The following is a 15203-nucleotide window of genomic DNA, read 5'->3' as shown; positions in this document are numbered from 1 at the left end:
TTATCTGAACTTCAGAAAAAAGCAGTTGATAAAATTGAAAACACCAAGGCGAGAAAAAACTTGTTAAGAAGATAAATTTCTGAATCAAGAATCTAGGGGTCAGTGATGTGGAGGGCCCGGAGAAAGAGCGACGAGAACGCTTTCCTTAACATGAGGAGAATGGTAGGAATAGAAAAAGATGTACGAATCACTGTCCATATGCTTGGGGTGGAAAGAGAGAGATAAGATGTGAACATGTACCTCTAGGAAAATAAGGAGGGCATATAATTCTCATCCAACTTTGAAATTCATAAGAGCCAGATTGTCTAGAGATCAGACTATAGGCTGGAAAAGGCTGGAGTCCTGAGGCTGAAGAGCAAAAATATCAACAGCGCGAAACCACCGAGAGAGAGAGAGAGAGAGAGAGAGAGAGAGAGAGAGAGAGAGAGAGAGAGAGAGAGAGAGAGAGAGAGAGAGAGAGAGAGAGAGAGAGAGAGAGAGACGGGTTAGTAGCAGAAGTGGGAAGATGGAAAGTTTCGAAGTATTCCACACAGAGATTAGCCACAGCAGGAGAAGAAATCCCACAGCGACACCGAAGGTATGATAAAAATATTTATGTTTCTGGACACTGCTATCAATTTCAAATGGATTTTTCGTAAGGGTCACTTGGGCACAGTGTCTTGTTGAAATTTTGGTTATGCTAATCCGAACCCGTTCATGTTGGGCGTGTACCCAACACCAATTATTAAAACCGTTGGGTGAAGTGTCTGGCCCCCAACCTCGAACAGACAGACATTTCCATATATATATATATATATATATATATATATATATATATATATATATATATATATATATATATATATATATATATATATATATATATATATATATATATATATATACACATATATATATATATACATTTATATATGCTGGACAATTTCGGTATTTATGGCAGGCTGAAACGTTTTAACTTTTTCACTATTTTTAATAATGATAAATATATTTTGTGAATTCTAATTATTGTAATTTTAAAAACATTAACAGTCCAAATAATTACAGAGAATTATAATTGTAATATAATTATTTAGCTTTATTAATATAATCACATACATTTAATCTAGAATTATTGTTCCCATACCACATATGTTTTGTCAGATACATATATCTGAATATCACCGAACACATATAAAACTGTGTAAGAGATTTGCTCCCTATCTTAATTTATAGCTTGGGAAGAAAAACATAGCTGCAAGATGATCAAAAACCATAGTTAATTATTTTTTAGTTTCTCAATGAAGACATAATTAATGGAGTCTTCTCTTCGACTATTCAAAGTCTGATCCCGACACGGGAGTTAATCTAGCTCATTTCAGAACCAGCTTGTCTGTAAACTAATTAAATCTTCATGGACATGGAATAGGGTCAAACAGCTTAATGAATTCATGAGCAAAAATAAAATCATGTTTATGATTAGACCCACAATCAAAACAGTCTGTGATCATATACACGATCAAAACAGAATAAACGCAGTCAGGAAAGATAAAACATTTGCATGGAGGGAGACGGTTTCTGACCACTTACGTTCTGGGGGAATATCGCAGTCATTACCAAATATGTAATTACGTAACTGAATATAGCAAAGGCCATGAACCCAGACAAGATTTCACCTCTAGTAATGAGAGAAGGAGCAGAATGCCTATGAATGTCTTTTACAAAGATTTTACAAGTTACTGTAGACTAGTGAAACACCAACCAGGTAGAGAACATCCATTGATGTACAAATATTCAAGGATTTACACAAGCAAGGCTATAATTTTCAGGCTTGTATTTTTAAAATGTATTTCACATCAGATGAATGAAAGAATTATAGCATAGAAAATAATTGAACACCTGCCTAGAACGGCCTCATAAAGAATAACAGTAAACGACCATTGTGTCTCGCGTTTAAAAAAAAAACTTCAATGATAGAGAACGTTTGTATAGTTTATGTTCTTAAGCTACCATAAGGCCATCAACACTGTAACATGAGGATAATTCAAAGAATAGTTGAAAGAATAGGTTAAGATATCTAAGAATGTACTACAATAAAGGGTGTACCTGAGTAGCACATTTGAGGGCTATGGTGAGGACAGAAGATAAGATGTGTAAGTGTAATGTAAAAAGTGTGAGTGTAAGTGTAAAAAGTAAGTGTAAAGCGTAAGTATATTTGACAAGGGAAGTCCTGTGGAAGGCTCAGTTTCACGTACCATTATATTTATGTTATACATTAATAATTTAATCGTGGAAATTGATTACTTTATACCATTACTCGGATATAATGCCAAACTGACGGGAAGAGAAAGGCAGAGACTATATTAGCAATAACTTATACAGATCCTTCCAATTATCGCTAGACCCAACTAGCGTACAGCAGGAAACAATTTAGATAAACTTCAAGAATGTTTTGTGACTGCTGGAGTTTAATACACTAATAGATGTAATGCAATGATGATAAATAATGAAGATGGGTGGCTATATTTAGAAACCAGTCTGAGAGGTAAGCATTCAGAACGCTTTCTGATTTATACAATTCTGAGTACATTAACAAATCCACCAGGGCCGTGACGAGGATTCGAACCTACGTCCGAGATCATCCCAGACGCTGCCTTAATCGACTGAGCTACGATCTGAGTACATATCACCCAAACATGTTTCCAGAGTCACGAGTAAACTGGATGGCATCATCGGCATATGTAAGGCCAGAAATTAATGAGAACGAAATATATCATGTATATTACACTTATTCTTGAGTATTCTTATTCTCTCGTGTCTGTTCTAAGGTGACAACTCTGAATGTCAGCCCGAGGCTCTGAACCTCATGTTATGGGGGGGGGGGGGAGAGGGAGAGCACATGATCACTGCGTACAAGATTCTCATGGGTATCTACATGGTAAGCAATATAAGGCTGCTTAACATGATAGCCATAAGAACGAACATATAAACTTAATGCAAAGTATCCAAATGAGCCATTTGGAGATTACAAACATACACACACACACACACACACACACACACACACACACACACACACACACACACACACACACACACACACACACACACACACACACACACACATGAAATATCAATAATTAACAGCAAATTTGATAGATATGACTTTAGAAGTAAAATCAAATCAAATCAAATCCAGGAGTGAGGGATCAGGTATGCCAGTTATATTGCTTGTTGAGGAGGGGTTCAGATGGAACTCAATCTCTGCACGAATAGAAAGGTAATTATTACTCTAATTAGGACAACATAATGACCAGCATATTCATAAAAAATACCCAAAAAACTTAGAGTAGGAAACCAGGAGCTGACACTCGACTCCAGACGAGAAATGTAAGGTTAAGAACAAACATATACATACACTCAAATTTACACCCCCCCTACCTACATACACACATACACTGGTAGGTGGGTGTATGTGGTTGAAAAAAAAAGTTGATTGACAGTTGTGAGGCGGGCCCAAAGAGCCACAGCTCAACACCCGCAAGCACAACTCGGTGAGTATACACAGACACACACACACACACACACACACCTAAGAAAAATACGTACAATTTCTGAATTTACATGTCAATATTTGAGACCACTTTCCCTTGGGATCACGAAGTCCATCCGACTTCTACAGAAGGTGGAATTCCATCCACCTGAAGAATCATTACGAGTCCATTATTTCTATCATCGGTCGTTACCGCTGGAAGTGGCTGCTGTGTTCCAGACTTCCCTCAGATAAGTCTCTTTCAGGGCAGGTCATCGGCGGCTGGAAACCCTGGAAATTGCTGCTTGATGGAGAATTTCGGAAAATGTTTTCCCATGAAGTTTTGTGAAACGTTTCGGTGGACATGACAGACTGTTACTTTGGCACGTCAATATTTATTGAAACCTCTGAACTTTAGAAAATCTTTTCGTGAATGAAACGTCATAACATTGTCCTTAAATGGAGCATTTTGAAATTCGATTCTGTTTATTGTTGATTGTCAACAATAAACTGATTGTCAATATGCTCTTAACCAGAAGGGTTAGGAAAATGTTATTACTTTGTATATTGTCTTTGGCCTAAAAGTTTTGTGAATCACCATATCGGTCCATGGCTCTTGGTATATGCAATTTACAAGGCTTACTGCAACATAAATTTGACCTCCATACCCCAAAATAAAGACTCCTATGGAAATAGTAGTCGTGCAAGTGAAATAAATAATTCTCCAGCAAAAAAGTGGCCTCCAGGAACTGAAATAATATCTGCATCTGAAAAAAAGTCTTCTGGGGCTAAAATAAAATCTCTTACAACTGAAGTAAGGCCTAGAATGAAAAAAAATGGGTCTCCTGCAATTCAAATTCTTGAGACGATAAATATTTTTTTTTATGAAATCTTAGAGCAGTTGAGATGGTCTTTGGAGTCTTTGAAAAATTCCAGCTGAGTGAACCACCCAATTCCTCTCAGAGGCCCTTGAGTACTCACTTTTATCCATCATAGATTTCTTATTTTCATCTAAGAGTTGCTCCTAATTATGAAATTGAGTCTTCAGTTGAATAATTTGATCTCAACTGCTTATTCCATAGAAATGTTATGGCCTTATATGAGTTTGTTGACTTTTTGTTTTATTATAAACAAAAAGGATACCTGATCAACCACGCTGTGATTCATAGGACAGGCTGCGAACAGCCGCGTCCAACCGCCTGATTAACCAGTCCAGCAACCAGGAGGCCTGGTCGACGACCGGGCCGCGGGGACGTTAAGCCTTGAGGAAGCACCTCAAGGTAACCTCAAGGTACAGTCTATAAAAAAGAAAGTCTGTATGTCTGCCAAAATTTGGAAGCCAGAAGCTTGGGGCAAGCCTCACCCAAATTGGCAGAGGGAATGGTCTGGGGTTTGGGATGAACATAGGCTGGTCGCAGTAGCCAGACTTCAAAAGAGAACAGCGTGCCAGGGTCTCATACAGACCCCCACGACGATTTTTGTCACTGCTCGCTGGCTACACATCTCAATATTTTCAAAACGAACTTAAAAAAAAATCCTAAAGCAACATACTATATTGTTCACTGATATCGGGAAAATTCACGGAAATTTCCCTCTGAACATATTTGCCCTTAGTAGCATAAATAGTCGATCCTGCCACAGCTTCAAAGGTTTATCAAACCACGCCCTTTTAGCAAAGTAAAAAAGTAACTATTATTTGTTTAGATCACAAAGCTAAGCACTTCTCACCAGCGACCCCTTCCTCACTCATTAGACCATTAAATTTATTATAAGAGAGAGAAACAGACAGTCACAGATAAAGAGACAAAAAGACAAGGGATACAGACAGGGGGAAGAGAACTACGAGGAGAAAAAACCAAGCCGTTACGACTATATTGCACTTGGAATGTGTCAGGATTAGCATTTGGGATGGGACGAGGGGGAAGGAATGGTGCCCAACCACTTGAACGGTCGGGAATTGAACGCCGACCTGCATGAAACGAGACCGTCGCTCTACCGTCCAGCCCAAGTGGTTGCGCGTAGACAAATGAATGGATAGATGGATGAATAGATGGATAAGTGAATGTATAGATTGACTGGTGATTGAATATATGGATTGATAGACTGACTGGCAGAATGATAGGCTGATAAATAAATATATTTTATCAGCCACCGAGGAGGGACATTTTGCGGAATGGGATTGTTTGTTTATGCGTTTGTGTGAAAGAGACCGGGGGAGAAAGCGAGAGAGAGAGAGAGAGAGAGAGAATTCTCATTTCTTTGATTCTCTTGTCCCCCCCCCCCTCCAGCCTATCCTGGTATTCTCAGCATCCGTCATCCTGGATAACATTTAAGCATCCCACAACATCCTTGTTAGGCCTCCAGTTGATATTTGAAACATAATCTCAGGCATTTCGCTGGATAATTTGCAACGATTTTTGTTTAAGTTCCAGAATGACACCTGGAATTCCATTACCGCTCTTGGATATTTTCCAGTACCACCTTCGTTTGTAGCAGATATCCTGATATCCTGCAGATAGCCTGGATTTCGCAGCTACGACAAAGGACTACGTAAAAAAGAGACAATTCTGGATATTCCAGTAGCTACTTCTGGATATTCCAGTAGCTATTTCTGGATATTCCAGTAAGGAGCTCGACAAGGATATTGCAACCACGACCACATGGGTGGCTTAGCAACGACCTAACGATACCCCAGCAGCGACATCCCTGATACTATATCAGGATATTGCAAAAACGACCCCAGGATATTGCAACACGCACCCCGGGCTTCTGATATAGTAGACATTTTGTGCTTGCCACTATTGTTACCTTAAACTGATGCTGAGTCATGCGGCCCTCTTTTTTTTCCACCCCCCCTTTTTGAGTGAGGTGCAAAGTGACGCTAACGTTGGCACAGTGCCACTTTATGGCTCTAGTGCCACCTCGTATTACCGCCCCCGGGACGCACAGTGTTGGAGGGAAAGGGAAATGGAGGGAGGTAGGTAGAATGGAGGATAAAGGGGGGGGGGAGTGAGTGGGGAGGCGGTAGCTACAGTGGGTGGAGGAGAGGGGATGGAGATAGTAGTTAGGGATGAAGTGGGGAAAGAGGTTAGGGGGGGGAAGGGAAAGGTGTTTGGGGTGGACTTAGGGAGTGGTTTAGGGTGAAGGGGGGGGGGGGGGTGTCGTGGTTAGAGTGGAGGAAGGGGGAGGGGTTTGGGGTGAAGGTGTGTTAATTGGGAGGAAGGAAGCAAATCGGGAAGGAGAAGAGGAAAATATAGATGAAAATGTGAAAAGAGTACAATGAAGAGAAGACCGAAGAGGGACATTTTGCGGAATGGGATTGTTTGTTTATGCGTTTGTGTGAAAGAGACCGGGGGAGAAAGCGAGAAAGAGAGAGAGAGAGAGAGAGAGAGAGAGAGAGAGAGAGAGAGAGAGAGAGAGAGAGAGAGAGAGAGAGAGAGAGAGAGAGGAGGAAGTAGTGATGCTCAGGTTGTCAGGCGTCGGCATACTTCCCACCGCTTACTTCTTGCTCTTATTGCTGAGCTCAGCGGACCGGGGGTGGTGGGCTTATTGCCGGAGTTTATTGCCCCGTCAGCTGCTGGGAGCCGCTACTGCTAAGAGGCGCTCAGCTCAAAATTACTAGGCGCCTCCACGGTAACCTACACAACACAGACTGCTAGATGTAGCAGAGAACTGATAGGCGCAACACACTAAGCTAAACGTAGGTCATTATGCGAGTAAGAGAGAGAGAAAGAGAGAGCGTTCTAAATGGATTTACTGAAAAATTAATCCTAAACCAAAAAATCTAGGGAATAAATTCCCACGCGTCGCTCCCAACGCTACTGGAGCCATTTTTGAGTTTTTCACATACGCAATGAGAGCAATGGTGGAATATATATATATATATATATATATATATATATATATATATATATATATATATATATATATATATATATATATATATATATATATGTCGTACCTAATAGCCAGAACGCACTTCTCAGCCTACTATTCAAGGCCTGATTTGCCTAATAAGCCAAGTTTTCATGAATTAATGTTTTTTCGTCTACCTAACCTACCTAACCTAACCTAACCTAGCTTTTTTTGGCTACCTAACCTAACCTTACCTATAAATATAGGTTAGGTTAGGTTAGGTAGGGTTGGTTAGGTTCGGTCATATATCTACGTTAATTTTAACTCCAATAAAAAAAAATTGACCTCATACATAGAGAAAAGGATTGGTTTATCATTTCATAAGAAAAAAATTATAGTAAATATATTAATTCAGGAAAACTTGGCTTATTAGGCAAATCGGGCCTTGAATAGTAGGCTGAGAAGTGAGTTCTGGCTACTAGGTACGACATATATATATATATATATATATATATATATATATATATATATATGTATGTTGTACCTAGTAGCCAGAACGTCGTACTCGGCCTGTTATGCAAGGCCCGATTTGCCTAATAAGCCAAGTTTTCCTGAATTAATATATTTTCTCTAATTTTTTTCTTATAAAATGATAAAGCTACACATTTCATTATGTATGAGGTCAATTTTTTTTTATTGGAGTTAAAATTAACGTAGAAATATGACCGAACCTAACCAACCCTACCTAACCTATCCTAACCTATCTTTATAGGTTAGGTTAGGTTAGGTTAGGTAGCCGAAAAAGTTAGGTTAGCTTAGGTTAGGTAGGTTAGGTAGTCGAAAAACAATTAATTCATGAAAACTTGGCTTATTAGGCAAATCGGGCCTTGTATAGTAGGCTGAAAAGTGCGTTCTGGCTACTAGGTTCGACATATATATATATATATATATATATATATATATATATATATATATATATATATATATATATTAGTATATTTTGGTAGCAGTCTTTCCTGTAGACATATTTTATTAAATATGACCGAAAAAGTAAGATTAATAATTCTAACACGAATTTTCTCAATCTTTCGTACATTATGCTTCACTGTTGGAGGTAAATCAAAAATCACTTCTCCAAAATTCAATGAATTTTGGAGAAGTGATTTTTGATTTACCTCCAACAGTGAAGCATAATGTACGAAAGATTGAGAAAATTCGTGTTAGAATTATTAATCTTACTTTTTCGGTCATATTTAATAAAATATATATATATATATATATGTATATATATATATATATATATATATATATATATATATATATATATATATATATATATATATATATATATATATATTAATGTTAGTATAGGCACAGCGCCACATATGTAATGGAGGGCCGGCCAAATCTCCACATATGGATTGGAAGAGATAATATACTTCCACACGTAATGGTAGTAATAAAAAGAAAGTACTAGTAAAACTCTACATACGCATTGGAAGTAAAGACAAGGTCATAATACCTGCAAATGGCAATAAAGACTAAGCCCAAATTGGTCGTCAGGGTAAAAAAAAAAAAAAAGGACAGAAAATCGAGACACGAAAAATGACAGATTCACCCAGTCCTTAATGGCATAAGAAACCTTTGATTCCCAGATCGATCGATGCTTTCCAAGTTCCAGCTTTCTCTCAACTCCAGAACACCCGAGTTTGAGAGTAAGAGCGCTTCAGAGCACCAAAGTTTCAGATTTCCTGATGCAATGGATGGCCACAGAGTCACTACGGAGGAGATGGGAAGGTTTCCAGACCGAGTGGCACTATCCCATGCGACCCTCGGTGCCGGGTATGGCACCGTGCCAGATTCTCAGGGGAGAATAGGAGGCACAAGGAAGAAAGCCTAAAAGAGAAGGAGACGCAGATAGCGGGAGGGATTGAAAGAGAGGGAGGATATAAAATGAAGTCTGATGGATATATTAATAATGGAAGGATGAATGAGTGAGTGTGGTTACGAATAGGAGGAAGAAAAGGCGGGAAAAACAGATATCAGAAGAAAAAGGGGAGAAATGAAAATGGAAAAAAATAAAAGGATAGCGCCACGAGGAGTTGGAGAGAAATATAAGAGAAGATGAGGTGGGAAGAGGTAACAAAAGGAAGAAGGAGAATGAGGAGATGAGATTGAGTGAAAGAAGACGAGACATGGCGGGGAAAGAAAAGGTGGGATGGGGATGGAGGTGGAGGAGAGGATAATACCTGGATGGAAAATGAGGCTTCAGAGCACTCCAATGTTCTGAGTTGGTAACAGTGAAAGCATTATTTTGTCTTGTTCTCTCGAGCTCTGTAATGGCTGTATTCTGTTTATGGCAGACTTTCTGAATACGCCTGAAAACCTTAAAATACGCACACACACACACACACACACACACACACACACACACACACACACACACACACACACACACACACACACACACACACACACACACACACACACATACACACACACTCACCAAATGGGGAGCCGTTGGCCGAGCGGACAGCACGCTGGACACGTGATCCTGTGGTTCCGGGTTCGATCCCGGGCACGACGAGAAACGATGGGCAGAGTTTCTTTTGCTCCATGCCCCTGTTATCTAGCAGTAAATAGGTACCTGGGAGTTAGTCAGCTGTCACGGGCTGCTTCCTGGTGTGTGTGTGTGTGTGTGTGTACTCACCTAGTACGTGTGAGGTGTGTGTGTGCGAGTGTGTGTGTGTGTGTGTGTGTGTGTGTGTGTGTGTGTGTGTGTGTGTGTGTGTGTGTGTGTGTGTGTGTGTGCGTGTGTGTGTGTGGTGTGGTGTGTGGAAAAAAATAGTAGTAGTAGAAACAGTTGATTGACAGTTGAGAGGCGGGCCGAAAGAGCAGAGCTCAACCCCCGCAAGCACAACTAGGTGAATACACACACACACACACACACACACACACACTCGCACACACACACACACACACACACACACACACACACACACACACACACACACACACACACACACACACACACACACACACACACACACACAAGGTTGACAAATGGAATGCATTAGAAAGTGAGGTGATGGAGCCAGACTCCACGCACAGTTTCAAGTGTAGATATGGCAGACCCCAATAGGCTCAGAAACCTCAGAAATCAGTAGATTGACAGTTGAGAGGTGGAACCAAAGAGTCAGAACTCAACCACCGAAAGCACAACTAGGTGAATACAACTAGGTGAGTACACAAGCAGGTCTACGTGTACATGTGCAATAGGTGAGTACACATATAAGTATATACCAATAAAAGCCTATAAAAGTATATACACACGCATGTCTAACATTGCATACACACATACACGCTTATGATTTCATATACACTAATGCCTATGGTGCCACACACACACACATGCCAAATATGAGATGTATATACATGCCTAAGGTGAGCTACACATGTTCTAAAATCAGATACATATATGCCTGAGATAAGATGCACACACACACATGCCTAAGGTGAGATACATATACACACACTCGCCAAAAGTTACATATATACACGCTTGCCAGTAGTGCCATGTACACAATTTCCGTCAGACACCACAGCTCTCATTTTGGAAATCTTAACCTCTTCCCATCAGTGTATCAAATAAATCCTGTTAGTAAAAAAAAGTCTTTATCATCATATTTCAATGAGAAAGTCTTTCTCCTACTCGAAAGGCTTACAATTTCCAAACCAATTTGGTTATGGCAAACCACTTTCCAGTAAATGAATCAGATTCTCCTAATAAAAATCATTCAGTTCTGCGTTAAGAATCCAATAAATTTTCATGCTAAAAGGTAAACCTACACGATTAAAAACATAAAAAGGGTCTAGTTTCACTTCATCAGTATCGAATCCTCTTTCTCCTGGTCATGATAGACATCCCTTTCCGGGACCTCATAGCTGTGCCAGACCCAGGAAATGAGATCAGATTATGATGGAGGCTTATGTTCTGGCGTCTATATTCGGGCCAGGAGTATGACTGGTCAGTGAACGCGAGCTTATCCTTATTTAAGAGAGCTGGAATGAAGGAAAAGGGTAAGGGGGAAGGGGAAGTATGAGGGAAAGGATAGGAATGTGGGAAGGATAGGTAAAGGTGTAGGACAGGCATTAGGTACAGTGGCTAGAGCCACTAATACCAATCCTTGTATTCTTTGTTTGATGGTGATAGCGGACATTTTGTTCGTCTCTTATATTCACTTTATCCAAGCTCAACCCTTTCGTATCCATCCCTGCCCAGCACATGTATACTCCCATCCACCAATCAAGCAATACCAATAACTCCACAATACGATCTTTTGTTGGTTTTCATATCTCTGAGGCCAGTTTTCCCCCTCACCGATGAAACCTATATTAAAAACGGTTCATGCTTCATTGATTTCTGTTTGGTCCTCTATATATTCGGTCAATTAATTGTCTGCACACGCGAGTATCATGCGTGTGTTCCCCTGAGCTGAAATCTGAAGGATTTTCTGTTACTAATTTGGATGTGTGTGTGTGTGTGTGTGTGTGTGTGTGTGTGTGTGTGTGTGTGTGTGTGTGTGTGTGTGTGTGTGTGTGTGTGTGTGTGTGTGTGGTGAGTTGCCGTTCATCTATCTCTCCGTCTCTCTCTCTCTCTCTCTCTCTCTCTCTCTCTCTCTCTCTCTCTCTCTCTCTCTCTCTCTCTCTCTCTCTCTCTCTCTCTCTCTCTCTCTCTCTCTCTCCGCCTCTCACTCTCTCTCTTTATCTCTCAATCTATCTTCTCACACCACCAATTCATGCCAGCTCATGAGAAGCTCTGAGCTTCCCTAGATGGCGTGGTGGATTCCTGATAGTCGCACCAGGACGAATTGAAGGATAATTTAAATATAAATTAGGTTTGTGTGCTGGTTCTTCCTCTAAATCTGGCTTGTGACAAACCACTTTCCTGCTTCACCCTTCCCTGCTTTCATGCCTGGGATTCCTGTTTGCTTTTCTTAATCTTCTTCCCCCGCTATTATTTTTTCTTCTCGCTTTGCTTCATAATTTTCCATTTCCCCTTTTGTTTATTTTTGTTTTATTGCGTTCTTCGTTGATCTTTTTTTCTCATCCCGTGGGAACGGGATTAAAACATATTTGAAGGGCTTGAATCACATGTGCAAAGAAACTAATGAATGTGTGATGTGGATCACTAGGGCTAATATACACATTACGTTTCCACACCCCCCTGCTGCCTGCAGGTGCAGTCTACACCTGCAGGCAGCCTGCACCTCTAGGCAGCCTGCATCTCCATGCAAGTTCAACACAATGTAGAAAATGGCCACTATTTTGAAAGTCAATGCATTTGTTGAATCGTTTAAATTTGTTTTTTTTCCTAAACAAGATTTGCAGTTTTATTCAAAACAATTGGATAAATATATTCATATAAAAGGCCTCTATTTAATTATTTTACCTTAATCGCAATAAACCTAAATGAAACTAAAAATATATTTGGTAAAAAAATAAAAATATAGCAATTTTGAAAATTGGAATATCAGTATGAAAACGCATTTTATTTTGCATGGTGCCGGGATCTGCTTTTATGACTTTCAGCTAGGCAAACCTTCAAGCATCATTGAAATCGTTGATTGAAATTTGTGTAGATGAGAGGGAAAACGGTCAAGGTAGTAAGGCATTACTCTGTGCTCGAATAGGGACACTTTGACGAAGGTAATATTAAATTAAATATCACAATCCGATATGATCCATTTTTGTTAAGATTAAAAGACTGAAGAAATTCATCTCTCTCTCTCTCTCTCTCTCTCTCTCTCTCTCTCTCTCTCTCTCTCTCTCTCTCTCTCTCTCTCTCTCTCTCTCTCTCTCTCTCTCTCTCTCTCTCTCTGTTTCTCCCTCTACATCTTAAGACCAAAAACATATCAGGTCATTTAGTAATCTCCTGCCAGCCTTTACTCGTAAGATAACATAATCAATGTGCGTTGCTGACTTTCGAGGGAAGAGTCAAGCTTCAAAGCTTATCAACTAGATAATTATGTAGTTGATAAGCAATTATCTTGATAATCAACATTACTGATGATACCATGTCATTATGGTGTGATTGTGTTGGTGAGTCTGGGTGGTGAGTGTTATTGATACTGAGGGGTAAGCGTCCCCCATCAACTAACCATCAACTAGCACCCATCATCAACTAACACCCACCACCGTCCCCCATCAACTAACACCCACCAGCGTCCCCCATCAACTAACACCCACCACCGTCCCCCATCAACTAACACCCACCACCGTCCCCCATCAACTAACACCCATCACCGTCCCCCATCAATTAACACCCACCACCGTCCCCCATCAATTAACACCCACCACCGTCCCCCATCAACTAACACCCACCAGCGTCCACCATCAACTAACACCCATCACCGTCCCCCATCAACTAACACCCACCACCGTCCACCATCAACTAACACCCATCACCGTCCCCCATCAACTAACACCAACCACCGTCCCCCATCAACTAACACCCACCACCGTCCCCCATCAACTAACACCCATCACCGTCCCCCATCAACTAACACCCAACATCACGTCGTACATCATAGAGCTTCTTGGTATTGGTGACGAGGAAAACTTTTCTCTTTTTGCTGGTTCTACGAGCAACGATTTTTCCATCAAGCGAGTGATGAGGAAACTTTCACCGTGATTGGTATAGGATTATGAGACCCTGCTCCTCATTGGCCACTTCATAGGATAAGTACTGAGAGGTCACACCCAATTGGCTTCTTGATGGTTGCGGTTGCCATCTTGTTAACATGATAAATAATGTAACTATGATTCATATATTGACATGTGACTCTTAGTTCCTTTTGTCCACTTAAGGACATTTTTGCCAGCTAGTTCAGGTGGTCAATGGTGTTCAGTTCCGAATGATAAATCTTTATCGATGTCTACCTCGTAATGGCATGATGACGAGAGCATTTATCAGATTCTTCGTCATAGTTTTATATCGAATGCGAGTCCTCAAAATACTAGTTAAGGGACGAACACAGATATCATCAAGTAAATCCCGCTGGTCGAAGATGCACTCTGCTTGGGTACATTGATACACGACGCTACTCTCTCTTGGTCACTTGATGGAAGGTGTTATGAGATGGCATGCCTCATTGGTCACATTATAACACCATGAGAGATGTTAAAAATGACAAGCAAGCGCAGGACACAATAAAAAGTAATAATGAAACAAGGCCACAAAGATGTTTGAAGATGTTTCGCGAACAACGATATAATTTCCTGAAGAGGAAATTGCGGTGTTTCAAATTTTTTATTTTGCTATGTGATCATGGTCTTAAAAAATAACTTGAACTAGCCTATTTACTCCAACTCACTCCCAACACCTCAAGTACTCCAGCTGGAACTTAGAATAAACTCAGCATCTTTGTAAAGTCAGTTTATGGGAGGTTTTAGGTGCAGCAGAAGCGGTGGTCACTCTCTCTCTCGGTCAAAAGATTCTGTAAAAAAAATACGGTCTCGCTTCGACGGTCTCGCTTCATGCAAGTCGGCGTTCAATCCCCAACGTCGAAGTGGTTGGACACCATTCCTTCCCTCCCCCGTCCCATCCCAAATCCTTATCCTGATCCCTTCCTAGTGCTATATAGTCGTCATGGCTTGGCGCTTTCCCGACAATTCCCTTCCCTTCCTCACACTGAAATTAACTCAAGAAATGTAGTAATATTTGAGAATGTTAAGCTTGCCTAGTGATGTTACGTAGCTCAAGGTTACATTTGGTGTAAAATGACTATACTAGTCATTTTTAGTATACTTAAATGACTATAAAATGACTATCTACGAT

This window comes from Procambarus clarkii, chromosome 51 (genome assembly GCF_040958095.1).
Source record: "Procambarus clarkii isolate CNS0578487 chromosome 51, FALCON_Pclarkii_2.0, whole genome shotgun sequence".
Lineage (NCBI taxonomy): Eukaryota > Metazoa > Arthropoda > Malacostraca > Decapoda > Cambaridae > Procambarus > Procambarus clarkii.
Note: the sequence above shows the minus strand (reverse complement) of the source record.